Consider the following 18,406-nt stretch of genomic DNA (forward strand, 5'->3'; position numbering starts at 1 on the left):
TGATTGATTTGTGAATATTTCAAAAGTGTTGTGGATTGAATACATTCTTTAATAACGTATGGCCACGAGAAGACCAAGCATGAATTCACATACTAACACACAATCTCCAGTAGATATGGAGCAATATGAAGCAGTGATTACTTACTGAAAGGCAGAGTGCTTTCAAAAGATTTAAATTGGTTGAAACGTTATTGAACAATACAAGAAGCAAGAGAGTCAGTTCACGATTATTATGAGCATTTGGTGCAGATGTTTCAGCAGCACAGTGGAAGAGAAACCTTGAAGAAAAGGAAAAAGTGGTTTGTATATCTCAGTTTGGTTTAAGATTCAGACCAGAGATCAGTTCACAGATAACCAAAGTGTAATTTGCTGGCAAGACAAGCCAATTAATGAGATCCTGAGTTAGGCTAAAAATTGCAGCCAAGAATTAGAAATCAAACAGAAAAATATGAAAGAGAAATTTATGTTGGCTCAAATCCAATTTTGTTTTTATTACATTAGTTTCCTTGGGAATCCAGGAGGTTTTGTGGTTTACAAGGTAGATGTAGAGGCATACCTATTGGCCTACGTTCAGGATTGGAGGTTGCAGCATAAAGAAAATGACTTCTTGTCACATCTGTCATAAAGTCTGATTTCGGAAGAGGGAGTGTATATTTATTCCTGATAATTAAGCCCAGGCGGGTAACTCCGCTCTGCCAATAGAGTTTAGAGAGTATAGCCTACTCCGCGCTCCGTTGGGACCACAAAGTTCAGGCAAAACTGGACAAATAAGGACACAGTTTGATATTATTTTATGTCACACAGACCTATAGATTGTGTTATGGCTTGTAAGAACAATATACCCTGTTTGATGCGACCACTAGAAAACGTTTTTATTATGACTTTAGATTAAAGAAACTCTAACCTGACATGAGTAAAGACAAACCTAGTGATGGTTTTTAAAAATGTTTGGAAAAAAGGGGAAGATGACTTCAGAAAGAAAATGATGTACCGAAAATTAAAATTGGACAGTCAACACAAAGGGAAAATGTGTATCTACAGAAGAAGGACACCCAAACGAAAAGGACATGTTGTGATCAGTAGTTGTGAACACAGATTTGAATGAATGCAAGGAACATGGCAACATTTGCAAGGAGAAGAATTTGCAGTTCAAGGCGTATATTTTGTTTGTCGACAGAATGCTTATTTTCTGCTGCCCACTGATTGGGAGGGTATCTGCTATTTAGCTATGCTCTTTCCTAAAATGTATCATGTGAATAGTATAGAGTCATTAACAATGAAGGCAGCACACAGACTTAGTACAGAGAGTAGAGCTCAATTAGTGCGAGAGTGGAGCTCATTTGGTGTAATCATTTCACCTGTATGTAGTCATACTAAATGACAAAAAGATGATAAAACTGTTGACTGTTGTCGACAAATTAGTAACCAATACATTTAGAGCTTTGCCCCCACCACAGATTTGGGATTAATCTCTCTCTATTTTACTCGCCACATCATCCCAGTTGGGACACAGCCATATTCAAAGTAGTCTCTATCTCTATTTTACTCGCCACATCATCCCAGTTTGGACACAGCCATATGCAAAGTAGTCTTGACCCTGCTCCACATGCAAAGAATCAAGCCCAAACTGCCAGGGGAGATCCTCCTTGATCTGGAAACAAGCAGCCTGGTACCGGTTTTCAGGAATCACCCCTCATCAGCCAGGTTAGCTTGAATCCAGTGGCGCAGTGAGCAAGGGACCCATGCCTGGGCATACCCATAGCCACTTAGCACTCACATAGCAGCATCACAAAATCACAAAATAAAATAATGGATGGAGTTTTGAAAATTCCCCAGTCACAGATCTGGGTTTAAACCATCATTAGTTTGCTCGCCATGTCATCCCAGTTTGGACCCAGGCATATCCAAATCAGTCCAACCCGGCTCCCCATTGAGAAGGTTCAGCCCGAACTGCCAGGCCATGTTCTCCCTGGACTGAAAAGAAGCATCCTGGGAACGAGTTTAGGTGATCACACCTCATCAGCCAGGCTAGTTTGAATCTAGTGGCACATTGAGCAAGAGACCCACTTCTGGGCATACTCATTGCCACTTAGGAGGCATTTAGCAACATCACAAAATAAAAATATGTACGGAGTGTTTCAAATTCTCACTCTCAGTCAAAGATCTGAGTTTACTCCATCGTTATTTTGCTTACCACGTCACCCCAGTTTGGATGCAGCCATGTGCAAACCAGTCTTGACCCTTCTCCCCATGGGAACAGTACAGCCCAAACTGCCAGGCCAGGTTCTCCCGGGACTGGTTTAAATACTGAGCTTATTGCTATATGCTTAATTGTTTTGGAAGTTCATTCAGCATTAGACATTTTACTCACAGAAAAAGGTGGATTCTGCAAGATGTTTAAATTAAACCATTGATGCTCATAGATACCTGAAAAGATTAAGAAAATAGAGGAATTTGCAAAGAATATTTTAGAGTTTAAGCCTGAATTAGAAGAGTTGGAAACACTAAGGGCCAGATGTAGGAGAGGAAATACCGGTCGTAACGGCCGAATTTGGCCGTTACCGACCGGTATTTAGGAATCGGCATGTAGGGGCCAGCATTTTACAGAATCGGTAAATGTACCGATTCGGTAAATTTACCGATTCTGTAAAATACCAAATTGGTAATTTTACCGATTCGGTAATTCCACATGTAGGTGACACTCCTGAGAGTGCCACAGGCCCTTAAGAGTCGGTATTTTACCACCCAATCCTATTGGGTGGTAAAATACCGAATTCAAGTGTGCATGCACATCTGTGCATGCACACCTGTGCCATGTGACACACAGACATGTCCTTAGGGCATGTATGTGTGCCACATGGCACACATGCCTGTATTTGGGGTGCTAGAGGGTGTCAAAGTGACACCCCCTGCACCCTTGCAGGATTCCGTATTTACCGATTCGGGTAAATACCAAATCGGTATTGCCCATTGATTCCTATGGGCTTCAAGGCCCATAGGAATCAATGGGCAATACCGATTCGGTATTCATTGAATCGGTAAATACCGATTCTTACCGATTCGGTAAATGTAAAAAGAAATTTACCTACATCTCACTACTTCTATTTTACCGATTCATAAATACCGAATCGGTAAAATTCTGTATTTATGAATCGGTAAAATAGAATTACCTACATCTGGCCCCTAGGCCCTTATTTATGAGCAACGTGGGCCACTGTTGTGTCAAAACTTTAGGCGTTCTTCAAGTTTACAAAGTGACACATGTAGGCAAATGCGTCATTATTTGTTAGCCTGCGTTAGTATATGCCTGCCCCAGAATCAACTGCGGTATGAAGAAATTATTGTACGCAAGGTAGACATTACGCTCTAAAATCCACCATAAAACGGATGCTGTGATATTTATGTTTTACCAAAGTGATGCATCATTGTTAAGCTGAAATGCATAAAAATCCTGCACATCGACAGCCCTGGCATAGAAAATAACGCTTGGGGTGTTGTATATGAAGACAAAACAGTCTGGCAAGCTCAACTATGCCATGGAGCTGCTCCCTCTGCAGCTTAGAGTTGCAAGGAGACCACCATCCCATCAAATCCCCACCACCAAACAACCACGTAGGCAGCACAGGATAAGGGAGCACATTTATCAACAGTGGACTTCCACTATTGATCTCAGGAAGGATGAGGTCATCACCTACTACCAGCTTAGGGGGGAATCCATCATCCAACTGCTACACCGATAGTGCCAAAGCTACAGCCACCAACTTTCAGGTCCACCATAATCCCTGATCGGGTCAAGCTTATGGCAGTTCTCCACATGCTGACATCTGGTACAATCCAGATTACAAGAATCAGAGTTGCAGCAACCTCCCAGTTAGTTTCCTCTGCCTTCCTAACCTCTGTCTGAGATGCCATCATCCGCTTAATTTATTTTATTTTATTTATTTAAGCAGTTTTATAACGCGCTCTATTACTACCAGAGTATCCTGGCGCGAGAAAAAGAGAAGAACACGCATGTGGCCAAAAAAGACAGAAAGTGATCGAAGAACTAAAACGCAGATCTAAAAAGGTGCGTTTTCAAAGCTTTCTTAAAAGGGACAAAGTTCTGCATCGATCTCAAGAACAGCGGCAGAGTGTTCCAGGCTGAAGCTGCCAGGACGGCAATTGACTGGCCGCCAAGGCGAGCGCGCCGAAAGCGGGGTATCTTCAGAAAATTCCCATCCGCTGAACGTAAAGATCGAGTAGGAATATACCGGCTGAATCTTTTTTTCAGGTAAGCAGGCCCAAGATCGTTAACTGCTTTAAATGCAAATGTTAGGATTTTAAAAGTAATCCTTTTAGACACCGGCAGCCAGTGTAGTTCCTTCAGATGACTGCGTACACTCTCTCTGCTAGGCACATTGCACAAAAGTCTTGCCGTCGCATTTTGGATGATCTGTAATCTGGCGACAAGAAAGGCCGGTGTGCCACTAAGCAGAGAGTTGGCATAGTCGAGCCGAGTAAGAATTAGAGCCCTTGTAACCGACTCTCTTGCAGCTGAAGGAAGATAAGGGAAGAACTTTTGCATGGCCCTAAGGGATCCGAAGCACACCCCGGTAAGTTTTTGTATGTGTGCCTCGAATCTCAGATCCTCTCCAAACCAAACTCCCAGGTTCTTAGCCGGGATGGTAACTGAGCTTGGCAGGGGAAAATCTGAGGGCCACAGTAGTTCTCTGAAATTAGGTGGAAAATGGCCATACAGTAAAATTTCAGTTTTGTCTTCGTTGCATTTCAATTGAGCTGCAGCCAACCAATTAAAAACCGAAGAAAGACAAGACCGAATGACCTCCGTGTTGAGTGCTGTATCAGGCCATGTAAATAATACCTGCGTATCATCTGCATACGCGATAATTTTGGCCCCCATTTGTTCCGGCAGCACTATAAGCGGAGTAAGGTACACATTGAAAAGTAGGGGGCTCAAAGTAGACCCCTGGGGTACCCCTGTAATAAGTGGCTTAACCGAAGAGGAAAAAGGGGGAACCCAAACTTGCTGAGACCTGTCGGACAGAAAAGATTACACCCATTCTAGTGCAGACCCCAGCACCCCAATCTCAGCCAATCTAGTCAGAAGAAGTGAGTGCGGGACAGTGTCAAATGCGGCAGAGAGGTCCAATAAAATTAGAGCTGCTCTGCCGCCACTGTCCAAACACTGCCTGATTGCCTCCGTGATCTCCACCAGAGCTGACTCCGTGCTATGTGCTGCAGGAAAGCCCGACTGGGCAGGATGGAGGGCCTCCGAGGATTCCACAAAGGCATTCAGCTGACGAAAGGCAAGTTTCTCTCCAATTTTAGCCATGGCTGGAAGCAGGGAAATGGGTCTGTAGTTGCCCGGTAAATCAGGGTAAGCCCCCGTCTTCTTCAAAAGGGGAAGAAGCTTTGCCTGTTTCCATTCCAAGGGCACCTCAGAAGTATTAAAAGAAAGGCCTATTATTTGCGCAGCCTCCGCTGCCACTGATTCAGCAACTGCCGCCAACACCCGAGCTGGGCATATATCATCAGGGGCACCAGATCTCAGAGACTTAATCACAGACAGGGTGTCTTCCACTGAGGGGGGGTAAATCTGTCCATGATATGAATAGGCGGTACTGTAGGTCTAATAATATCACCAATCCTATTCTCGCCCGTAACCACTCTAAGACTTTGCTGTATAATAGCAATTTTTGTTAGGAAAAACAAGGAGAGATTCTCACACCATTCGGTAGAAGGCTTCACCGCAATTTGTTCGGCGCAGGGAGAGAGAAAGCTCCTGACAATGGAAAAGATTTCCCGACTATTGTTATTAGCCTTCTCAATTCTTCTGGCGAAATATTCCGATTTAGCCCGTTTAATGCTAGCATAGTACTCCCTCTGAGCTGTGCGGAAAACTACCTTGGCTTGGGGGCAATACGCTGTCCGCCACACTCGCTCCAGTTTCTTACAAGCAAGCTTAAGTATTCGTAATTGAGGCGAATACCAAGTCTGCGAGGGGGTCGACCTATCTCTAGCTGATTTAGACCCTTTCGATGAGGCGGAGATCCCCGCTCTCAGCCACCCGTCGAACGCCTTAAGGGCCGAATCCAATTCAGTACCCAGGATAGGTCTATTTTGATCAAGCCAGGCAATAAAATTGCCTACATTGATCTTCGGGGGGAGCATGTTCCGACCAGACTTGGGCGTTTCTTTCATGGCCGACCAAGTAAATCTAATCAGCCCATGATCAGTCCAAGTCAAAGTTTGAGGAACATCTACCTTCAAAGGAAAGTTGGAGCATATAACATCTAGAGTGTGCCCCCCCCCAAATGAGTGGGGTAGGACACCCATTGGGTTAATGAAGCCATGTCGAAGGAGTCAAGTAAATTCTTGCTTTCCTGAAGAGCAGGGCAATCAACGTGGATGTTCAGGTCACCAAGCAGAAGAAAACGTGAAAACCTCACTGCTCGGGGAACCAAAGTCTCCAGAAGGGCTTTAAGAAAAGGGCCTGAAGGGCCTGGCGGTCGATAGATGAGAGAGCCACCCAGTGTAAAATGAGGGGACAAAATTAGAGAGAAATTCATAACCTCCCTCTCCGCTATATCATCCGTATTTTCAATATTTATGACCCAAGCCTCCCTGAAGATAACGGCAACACCACCTCCTCTGCCACTGGCTCTGTCTTTCCTCCGTATTTTAAACCCTCTGGGAATGGCCAGCTCAATATCGGGAGCACAAGAGCTGTTAAGCCATGTTTCTGTAATAAACAGCAGGTCCAATGAACCCCCTTCCAAGAGAGAAAAAATTTCTGCAGTGTGTTTACACATTGAGCGGGCATTAATTAAAGCAGCCGAGATAGACCATAGGTCTAGAGTAGGATCCGATGGAGTAATCTCGTTAATACTGCATGAAAAACCACAAGCAGAGCAGGGGTTAAGATTAGCAGGATCTATTTTAACACAGGATAATCCCACAACAGGCGGCGGGCGCAACGCCAGCAGACTCGATCGAGTAAACCCAATCACGGTATTGTCAGGCCTTCCCCTTCTGTAAGGTAGCCCGTCCTGCGTTCGCCGCGTCCGAGGCGCGGACGGGCGCAGACGGGCTAACCTTTGGCTTACCTTCGGCGCGCCTAAGGCGCGCCCGCCATGCGCGACCGCTGCGCGCTGATGAAGGCATACTAAATTTATGCCGAGTCCTCTCTCCCCCAGCTAGAACGCTGCCACCAGTTCTGCTGGGGAGAAGGACTACTTGTAAGATGGCCGCCAACCCTCGCCACGACCGGAGCACCAGCCGAGGTGAGAGGGGTCAGGAGAGGCTTTAGAGAGCAAGTGAAGGAGTTAAAATACCCCCGCAATAGTCCTGCACAACAAAAAAGATTAACAGAGTAAAATGCACCAAGTTTTAAAAAAACGATCTTTGCATGATAAAATTCATTCAATAGCTTTTAAATATATGTACTGTTCGGAATTATGGCCACAAGCAAAGCGGAGGAAAAAGGGAGCTGCCACCACCCAAAGACACCGCAAAGACTAACAGCCTCAGCTGAATTTATGCCGAGTCCTCTCTCCCCCAGCTAGAACGCTGCCACCAGTTCTGCTGGGGAGAAGGACTACTTGTAAGATGGCCGCCAACCCTCGCCACGACCGGAGCACCAGCCGAGGTGAGAGGGGCCAGGAGAGGCTTTAGAGAGCAAGTGAAGGAGTTAAAATACCCCCGCAATAGTCCTGCACAACAAAAAAGATTAACAGAGTAAAATGCACCAAGTTTTTAAAAAAACGATCTTTGCATGATAAAATTCATTCCATAGCTTTTTAATATATGTACTGTTCGGAATTATGGCCACAAGCAAAGCGGAGGAAAAAGTGAGCTGCCACCACCCAAAGACACCGCAAAGACTAACAGCCTCAGCTGAATGTATGCCGAGTCCTCTCTCCCCCAGCTAGAACGCTGCCACCAGTTCTGCTGGGGAGAAGGACTACTTGTAAGATGGCCGCCAACCCTCGCCACGACCGGAGCACCAGCCGAGGTGAGAGGGGCCAGGAGAGGCTTTAGAGAGCAAGTGAAGGAGTTAAAATACCCCCGCAATAGTCCTGCACAACATAAAAGATTAACAGAGTAAAATGCACCAAGTTTTTAAAAAAACGATCTTTGCATGATAAAATTAATTCAATAGCTTTTTAATATATGTACTGTTCGGAATTATGGCCACAAGCAAAGCGGAGGAAAAAGGGAGCTGCCACCACCCAAAGACACCGCCCGATACCTCCTACTACCAGCTCAGGAGGGATTCCATCATCCAACCGCTATACCAGATAGTGCCAGGGCTACAGCCACCAACTTCCAGGTCCATCAAAACCCCCGTACCTCCTCTTCCCCAACACACAACAACTGCAGCTGGAGACCAAGCAAGGTTTATATGCCATTGCTGCTTTTCCACATGTGCTGGGTGCAATGACTGCACTCATGTGCAACTGGTTCCCCCTTCAGTTCATGTAAACCTTCTCTGTTGCCGAATATTGTGATGTATTTAAATGGTAAACATATTCCTTCTTAGAAGTCAACACACTTGTTTGGCCTACTCAAGCAGGCCTCATAATGATCAAAATATAATTTAATACTCTTTTCCCAAACTCTTTCCTGCAGGTGTAACGCGCATGTGCCATGCATGTAGTGCTAGAAACGGAGCACAGACAACCACTACATAACATGGTGCCCTTTGGGTATTTTAGTCTTCTAAATGATGTCTTTTACATATGAAGAGGTAACCTAATAGCCTAGCAACATACCTTTCATATTTAAAAAGGCATAATCATTAATGTGCTTTTATTTTGGTTCAAATAGGACCAGAGAAAAATATTTGACAAATTCCATTGAAACAAATACATACAATAATCTTAGAACAATATAAAAAGAACTGTATAAAATGTGCAAACTCAGCAGGCATTTCCAGGCTAACATCTAGTTGCGTATATCTTACAGTGAACATAAAACTTAAAAAGTAAAGCTAGGGTAACGTGCAACAGAATTAAAGTTGATATTTTTTAATGTATAGAACGGATGTATGATGTTACAACGCAGGCTATTACAACGCCTGCCTTTACAACGCGGTTTTTACATCGCATACCATTACAACGCATAGCGCTTTTGGGTGTTGGATAGTGAATAGTTTAATTTACTATTCCAACTCCAGTCCCCGTGGACACTAGGGAAGGTTATTGGATAGTAAATTAACCTATTCCCTATCCTAGAGCGCCCCCAGCGCAATGTGTTATAATAGTTTGCGTTGTAATGACCGCGTTGTAATGGTAGTGCGTTGTAAAAGTTTCGTTGTAAGTGATGTTTACCATATAGGACACTTTTAATCCAATATATAACTGCAGAACAGAGCTCCCCAGAGTCTAATTGCTGTAATTAGATCAGAGCACTTCTGTGTTGCCTAATATTTGCCCATTTTAAAACTGGTATCAAAAATCTCTTCTGAGGAACTATATACAATAAAAAGTATAAAACCTTGCGGAGTACAATTATCACATTGGAAATTTGGCAACAATTAAAACCAAGTGCACTGGATAGGAAAAGCACAAAGGAAATTAATAGTAAACCACGATCTTTGAGATGGATGCCACATACACTTTAGACAGGATGAAGCAGCCAGTGTGCATCATTTCCTGAGATTGTCTTTCTTCTGTAGCACATTCTTTGTCAGTAATGCAGACAGATAGTATGATCTTCATGTGTGGCCGTAATCATGCATGATAATGTCGATATTGTTTGCATAGGAGTACAATAGCTGTTAAATGATCATGCCTCCTACGCAGCTACATATGTTAAGCCAAGCATAAGGCAAACTGTAATACATATTGATAATGTCAAGGTATCACCAATTCACAATATATCTGTTTATTTCACAGAAATATATTGGCTGTCCTAGTGTTACACCATGAAAGAAAGGAATTACACATATATGCACTGTTAACTTGCACATGGAACATATCCAAAGTCGTAAAGCATGTCAGCAAAATAATTTGAACAAGAAAAGTGAACCCTGGAAGTGTTCAACTGTATTATAAAAATCAATACACTCTTTCACACACAATAGGCTACTTGAGTCAGTGAAAACACATGAGTTGGCCTATTGCATGATGGATTGCACTCGGAGCATGGTTCGGAAGCCACTCATCAATGTCAAAGTATCAAAAACAATGCAATGTGCATTTATTGTGCGTAAATAACGCATTGCCTATTTCTCTACCGATGCGTCAGACAAAAATTGAAGCTTTAGTAGGAAATGTGATACTTTATTAAAAAACGTGACACATCCATCCAGGAAATGAAGCAATGGCTCAGCCATGCTGCAAACCAGGAAGTGTGAAGTTCCTTTCATTTACAGTGTTTTTGTCTGTCTTGGCTGATGTTTGTGTTTGCTGTGTGCTCTGGTGATAGATAGTGTTTGTTGGTCTTGTTTGTGTTTCTGCTTTCCATGTTGTTTTTTTAAATTGCCATTTGTGTTTTGCATTTGTACCAGATATTATTTTGCCCACTGTTTTGTTGGGTGTATGTCATTTAGAGGTTTGTAGATTTAGTGGTGGGGGAGGGCTAGTTTCAGTTGTGTTATACATAAGGTTGGGTAGTTTGGGAAAGGAAAAGTCAGAGATGGGCATAGTGAAGAATCTGCCCAAGGAGGAGTTTGGTGGCCTCTTGTGGCTGGTGGTCCAACATGATTGGGAGTGGCGGTAGGGTGAGCATAGGTTACCTTACACGAGAGAGGCAGCAGCAGTGCAGGAAGGTTTGGTTCAACTTCAACCGTTATTCAATGTCCAGTGTACTGTTCACCAACTGTAACACTGATGGGCAGATGTGGTCAGCCGAGAGGCAAACCTTTTAGATCACATGGAAATCATAGTTTGTGGGCATACTAGTAAGTCCCTATATTCCATAGGTTTGTAGCTGTGTGGATGTGGCAGACATCTGTAACTTCTTTTTCAGCTATAAGGGCCAGATATGTATGTGGGGTAGTGTGCCACGATACAGGCTAACTCTGTTAAATAAACAGAGCATGATGACACGGGCCTGTTTACAGTGGTGTTACAATCTCTGAAACAGACCATGCAGGAGACTCAGAGGTGCTGTGTGACCCATTTGACACTGTGCAGCGAGTATTGTTGTATTGCCTGCTAGGTTATTACAGACTCCAAACTGTGGGTACTACCAGCCATGTATGTTGCAGGGGAGCACACTCACATTTCATCACACCACAGGTTGGACAGGCTTTACAGGGATTGAATGATCAATGCTTATTTACCATGCACTAGTAACATGTAAAGAGATAAGTGAAGAAGACAAGCAAGCATGGGTACTACCTGATGTGTGTAGCATTGTTCAGAACAAATATTGACTTGAGACGCCCCAAGCAAAAATCATACCTTGCAGAGTGTGGGCAGTCAAATTGTTCTGTTCAACTTTCCATCAAAGCCAGGCTCCCTTGCACCATGTAGCAATATAGGCTGGTTTTGGTGCTTTGTGTGCATTCTGTGCACGTAATACGTCATTTGCTTGACATTATCTGAAAACACTGAAAGATACCATAAGTATATACATCATTAGGCCATGTCAACTTTGCCAAATGCTACATGTTCAATGTGCTAACAATACCCAACATTTGCGAAGCCAATGTACTGTGTGCTTCATTTGTTCACAGTGTACATGTTCAACATTCACAGAGCAATGCACCATGGTTTTGCTTTGTAGGTGGACCAGAGACATACACCTGTGATGAGGTGGAGACCTTCAGGGATCTGAATGCTACCAGTGAGTGATATCTTAATGTATTCTGTGTTTTGTAAGTATTTTGTGTGATATCTGATATTGGTTGCATTAAGACCTGAAAGAGGTATCATTAGTCACATTAAAGAAGCATTATCTTACATTTAGAATCACAACAGAAGTAGGACAAAGCTACATGTGCAATAGATAGGGGCAACACCAAAATGCATTAATGGTCAATGTGTGCTGGTTCACATGATGGATGGCTCTGAAACTGCTGTGGTAATGTTTGGCTGGCTATGTTGAGGATGCTTATGGCACATGTGCAATCAACAGCCCTAGGATCAACAGATGGTCATAAGTTCAAAAGACTCTCCACCGTACTATGGACAGAAAGTGACAACATTTTACCAAAATATGTGACATCAAAGTTGCATGGAATAGGCAATGATTTACTAGACACAATATGTTTGGCCAAGGCCGCATTTGAGCAGGAAACAGATTTGGTTGGTGTGTAACACATATTCCAGACAATACTACCAATAGTCAATGGCAAATTTTATGGAAAACTATACATAGTGAGCATCTTTTCCAATTTAATAGTCCTCCTATTGTGTATTCACATCATACCATGCCCATTCATGTAGAATAATTTCCTCATCACTAGCACAATTGGTACAGTCTGAATGACTGAAGGCATGCTCAGACATTCATGCCATTCAAACAGCAAAATGTTTTGGGAAACATAGATGTACCAGTAGCTCCAAGGCTGGCCAAAGTTAGGACTCCTATGAAATTGTTTGACCATGTGAGCAGGCTCAGCATACAGAAACACGATTCCTTCTTAGTTTATATGCTGCATATGTATTTGTGAGGTGTCATGGTTAAAATGTATCCTTCATTAGAGTAAAACAAGTGGGTAAAATACATATCCCAAGTGTGTAAGTCCATTGTCCCTATCAATAACTAAATTACGTTCACCAGTTGGCCCACATTTTTCATAATATATGGCAACTGTCATCCAGCATAATGGGTACCTGAGCATCCCTCAGAATACTGCATATTAGTGACATGTGAGAGGGGATGATAGAGTAGCAATTTGCAAATGCCGTGGTGATTTAAAAGGACGTTGTCAAGAATTTCTATGTAAACATGGGTTTTGAAGGATAAACTTCAATCTGCCTATCTGATGCACATTGCTATTGCAGTTGTCCACAAGTGAATGTATGGATACATTTGTGTGGCAAGTACACACCGGCTGTGAGTATTTCTACCTCAGAGCAGACAGAATAGGTATGAGTAGACATGGTACGTTTCACCAGTCAACCCATGCCAAAGCAATTATCAGGTAGATTCATGAAGCATTTTTGCGAGCGCAAACGGCGCGAATCGCAAAAATCGGCCGTTTGCGCCCGCAAAAATGGCATTTGGAATTCATCAATGGTTCATGAACTCGCAATTTGAAAAATCGCAAATAATTGCGATTTCTCAAATTGCGATCGCATTTAAGGAATCTCAATTAGAGATTCCTTAAATGCTATTCATGAACCTTGTAAAAATTGTGAATTCGCATTGTTGGGCCGCATTTTACCACAAAGTCAAACCTCGATTGATTGTGAAGAAAAAGGTCAATGTGTAAAGTACCACAGGAATGTATACACTGCATGGTCAGCATACAGACCATTTAACAGTCCACCTACTGGTGGTGGTACCCATACTGTCTCCACAAACAAACTGTCACCATTGACATTTTTTGGCAATTACCTGCAAGATACAATACAAGATACTCATACATATGAGATCTACAGCATACATGCACAAACATCACATGATAAGGTATGAGTATGTGTGCATCAAGGTAATATTCCGTACTGACATGCATGGACAGACACTAGGATGTATAAAGGACCACATGGTATTACTTGCATTTCATTATGTGATCTATGGCATAGGGTTCCAGGTATTTTCATGAGCCAAAATTTGAGATGTGTCAAACATGTCTGTTGATTTAGAGGTAGCTAGCCACATTCCATCTATGTTTCAAATACCTGGAACAGAGTCATTCTATACTGCAATGTGTGAGGCCTTGTGTATTTGACACAAAAGTTACGGAAAGCTGAGGTGCAAGACGTGTTCTTGCTACACATCACTCATTTCAAAAAGGCTATTGGTCATAGAATATACCCTCCTGCAAGCTGCATGGCAAACCCCAGAGAGTACCTAGATGGGCCATATGTACCATTCCAAGTGTACACAACATCATTGTTCCTAATCAATCGTACTGTTATTAGGGGTATACATTTGTTTGGGCAGACACTACCATTTCAAAAACCTACAAAGCTAAGACATGAGTACTTTTTCATTGTTATTTTAGGGAAATGATATCTTTCTTATGATGGTTGGTCATATATTCAACCATAAATGTATGTTTTTCGGTGGACTTACCACATGTGATGTTAATTGTAACTTAAGCATATTAATGATGAGAACATGTACAAGTAAGGTTTTGTCTGACACATATGTCCTTCCTCTCCAACAGACAATATCACCCCATGCCAAGAAAAGGCATATAGCATTAGGTTGGAGAGATACTATCACCTCAGGCACGTTGCCCAGGGCAACAGGTGCATCGGTTGAAAGAACATCAAAGGGAAGTCAACGGTGACAAGGATGCTGTCACCTCAGGGACAACAAGGGCTGGACAAGCGTATCAACAGCCAGGAAGTAGATTGGCCCCATGTTGGGGATGCTGTTGCGTTTCCAGGACCCACCACATTTCAGCCGGCATTGACACCACAGCCTATGAGCAATACCCCAGGACATCTATCGGATTTTTCGAAACAGGCCCTTAACCTCTTCCACGCTCATGACGAGCTCAGCTTGTCATGAGGCACACTAGAGCTGTGCTCATGACAAGGTGAGCTCGTCATGAACAATGGGTTTCAAAGCTTTTCAGCACAGGAGGGGAAAAGCCATAGCAGCCAAGTGGTTAAAGACAATTCAGACATAAAACTACATCTGGCTGGCCTAATACTGCAGGTTGCCACACTGATGTGGATGTTTCACACTTTGCAGCAGTCAGTTGGTCACAAAGCAGGAACGCTGTAGGCCAGCCTTGGACTTTTTGCCCCACCCCAATTTTTATATCTTGTTTTTTATCAAAGAATATTTTAGCATAGTTTGGGATAGGTTGTAGCAGAGGCACAGGCTAGTTTAGTCTTAGTGATTTTAGCATTTAATATGTGGTTAGTTGTTAGGTGGGGATATGGGTGGGTGGGTTGTTAAGGGAGTTAGGGGTTAAGGATATGTAAAACAAAACACACTCAAAATATATGCTTGTTTAGGTTTTTATGTTTAGGGTGTTTGTGTATAGGTGTAGTTAATACTGGTCATGTGAGAAAATGTGTCTTAAGGGGGGGTTGATGTTTAACATGTCTGTTTTGGTATCTGTTCAGAGTAGTATAAATTAAGGTTATAAAGGTTAGGATAGGTGTATGATAATGTATTATAGGTTAGTTAGCAGAGGTTAGATTAGGCATTGTTGAGATAGGATGAGTTTTTTTGTTTGTTTGTTTGTTTTTTAGTTGCAGAGCTTTATAATGTAAGACATAAACAATGTTTTACTGTTTCACAACTACTTAATGACTAACTGCGTAGGAGTTGTCATATCTGCTTTCATTGTGTTAAGCACATGGTGAAGGTTTTCAAGGCAGTGTTTGTATACATGCAAACCTAAGGTGAAACACCTATGGATAAGATCCTGTCAAATTTGTGATGGGGTCACTTAAAGGATATTCAAACATGATTGTGCACTGTGAGTGGCACTCATGCTGTGAATGGACACACAGCCCAAAAGAGGTATACAGCTGCAATGTGTGTGTAAGTGATGCTACATGTATTGTTTTGATGATTATGTCAAACCATTCTATGTAATCAAGGATGTGTTAGGTCAAGTAGAGAAACATCCTTTACAACACAGTCATTACATCAAATTGCTTTTACAACGCAGCTGTTAAAATGCAACTGCCTTTACATCACATGCCATTACAATGCAGTCATTACAACACACATCACTACTATGCATGCCATTACAACGCATACCATTACAACACATGCCATTACAATGCATTATAAGGTACGTAATGGAGATTTACCCCTACACTATCCAACACTTACCCTACTGTTGCACTCATTGGAATGGGAATAGTAATTTTTACCTCTACACTATCCAACACTTACCCTACTGTTGCCCTCACTGGAGTGGGAATAGAAATTTTTACCCCCACACTATCCAACACTTACCCCACTGTTGCACTAAAAATAGTATGCATTGTAATGATATGTGTTGTAATGGTATGCGAGGGAATGCATTGTAATTGTAGTTTAAAAAAATGCGTTGTAAAGGCATGCATTGTAAAAACAGGCGATGTAATGGTAGTTGCGATGTAAAAACCGCATTACAAAGGCATGCGTTGTAATTGTTCAAATTGTAACGTCATATATTCGGTCACATACTGATGCCAGGCACATACACACTCCCCCTTGCACCATTTTATAGTCACATTAGAGTTGTTTGCTGGCTAGTATCCATGGAGGTAGCCCCCACCTGGGCAAGAACTTCATTTAGCCTTACCATTGATTGACTGCTAATGGTTGCACATCATGCATGTGACCTTTGGTAACTGCTTGTTTGTTTAGATGCACACAGGGTTCACATTGACTATTTCGATTGGTCTGTGCAGATTTGCCCATGGGTCTATGAAACACAATTCCCTTTAGAGAGTAGGTAGAGTCTGTCTTTGGGGTCAGCACATCTAACATGTTGTACTTAGTACAAGCAACAACAGACATAAAACAAGCAGGTAGAATAATGTACATTTATCCACATCTGTGTAAATCCGAGGGATCACAGTAGCAGTTATTGCAGCAACAACCCAACAATGTTTGAGAGCTAAAGGTGGTCCTGACAGAGTCCACAGGGAATACATGACATGTGACATGTTGAGCAGAGAAGTGTTCCAGTGAGGTGGAGGTCCAAATTGCCATTAGGGAAGGTAGGCCCCATCAACAGTCTACAAATGGATAGGAAAATATGGGGCAGTAGAACATGACAAGTGCACTGGCATGATACTGAGCACATGTCCAATGAGCAACTGGAAATGTGGCACAGACAAAGATTACTGGCCAGTTCTTCAGTGGGAATAGTTGGAATCCTCAGTGTCATCCTCTGCGGTGTATGGTGCCTCCTCTGAGGGGGGTGTTGTCTGTGCCAGAGGTGACAGAGGCACACACGCATCAAGGGCAGAAGATGTGGCTCCCTTTTCCCCAGCAGCATTTTCCTGTACAAATAGGGAAGGCAGCATAGTGCTTAGAAAGGCCTGTTGGCTTGCCAGCATGGCATCAACATTGTGGTGGAAGGCACTTATTGTTGCTATGAAGGAGTCCTGTTTCTGCTCCATAGACTAGAATGATGCAGATAACCCCTGCTGGCTGACTACCTCACTCCTGTCACTTCGACAGGGCAGTTGTTCATGCTTCTGCCTCATGACACCAGTGATGTCAGCCATGTGCCTCTTATTGTCTCCAATGTGTTTTTAATGGGACTGGGGCATCTATGGACTACTCTGCATGGTTCCATCCGCACCTGCACCTCATCTACCAGCTCCCACTGTACTCCTAACACAAACCATCGGAATTCAACCTGTTGGTCCTTGGAGTCTAGGGTTGGGCTTGGGCTGGTGATGGGGTATTTAGGGCATTTGGAAGATCCTCTGGAGACCCTGTGACATGTAAGCCCTTCCTGTAACCAGAGAGGGTGAATCAGAGTAGGCCAAGATTTACCGGGGGGTTTCTTTACCCAGGGTTGGCAGGCTGACATCCTCAGCAGAATCCTCTGGCTGACATTTAGACTTTTTTTGTATTCAATTCCAGCCCCAGATTGATGCGTAGGACATATACTACTCATAGTTATTGAGGCATAGCTGCACTGTTGAGCATTGTTCAGATGACCACTGTGTGAACAGGATGATGTGTCCTATCCTGACACACATTGTAACACAGTTACACAGCTGGCTGGGCTGCCTTGCCTTTGCAAGTAATCAGAGGTAAGGGCCACATCTTGCTTTGAGATTACCCAACTCCTACATGATGACTACACTTATTATGGTTTCACATATTTACACCACTACTGTGCACATTGGGCCAAGTTGCCTTTGTGCCTGCATTGCCTGTGACAGCTACTCAGCCCACGGCTCTTGGGGAGGTGATGTGGGTTTGGCCATGTATTTTATTTCATCAAGCAGTCTGCCTTTCACATAGTACACCACAACACTGTGCCTTGTTGTACTGTCTTGCATGTACAATGTGCTTTCTTGTGTCCAAGAGTACAATTTTCGAACATATCCACATACCCCTATATAGCTGACACTATCACTACTCTCCAGGTATGTGTGAGGGTATGTACTCATAGGTTTCCTATTGGCGTATACTCATGGGATTTCTTTGCACAAACAGTTGGCTCAACATTTGTGTACAGTAGGTACTGAGTCTCAGGGGATACGCACTGTCAAACTAGGTGTTTTGCTAGCAGTGGCGCTCCCCCTTTTCCTCATTGCCAGAGTTGTTTATCTTCTTCAATAACTTTATTTCGGTCACA

Source organism: Lissotriton helveticus, chromosome 4_1, assembly GCF_964261635.1.
Source record: "Lissotriton helveticus chromosome 4_1, aLisHel1.1, whole genome shotgun sequence".
Taxonomy (NCBI): domain Eukaryota; kingdom Metazoa; phylum Chordata; class Amphibia; order Caudata; family Salamandridae; genus Lissotriton; species Lissotriton helveticus.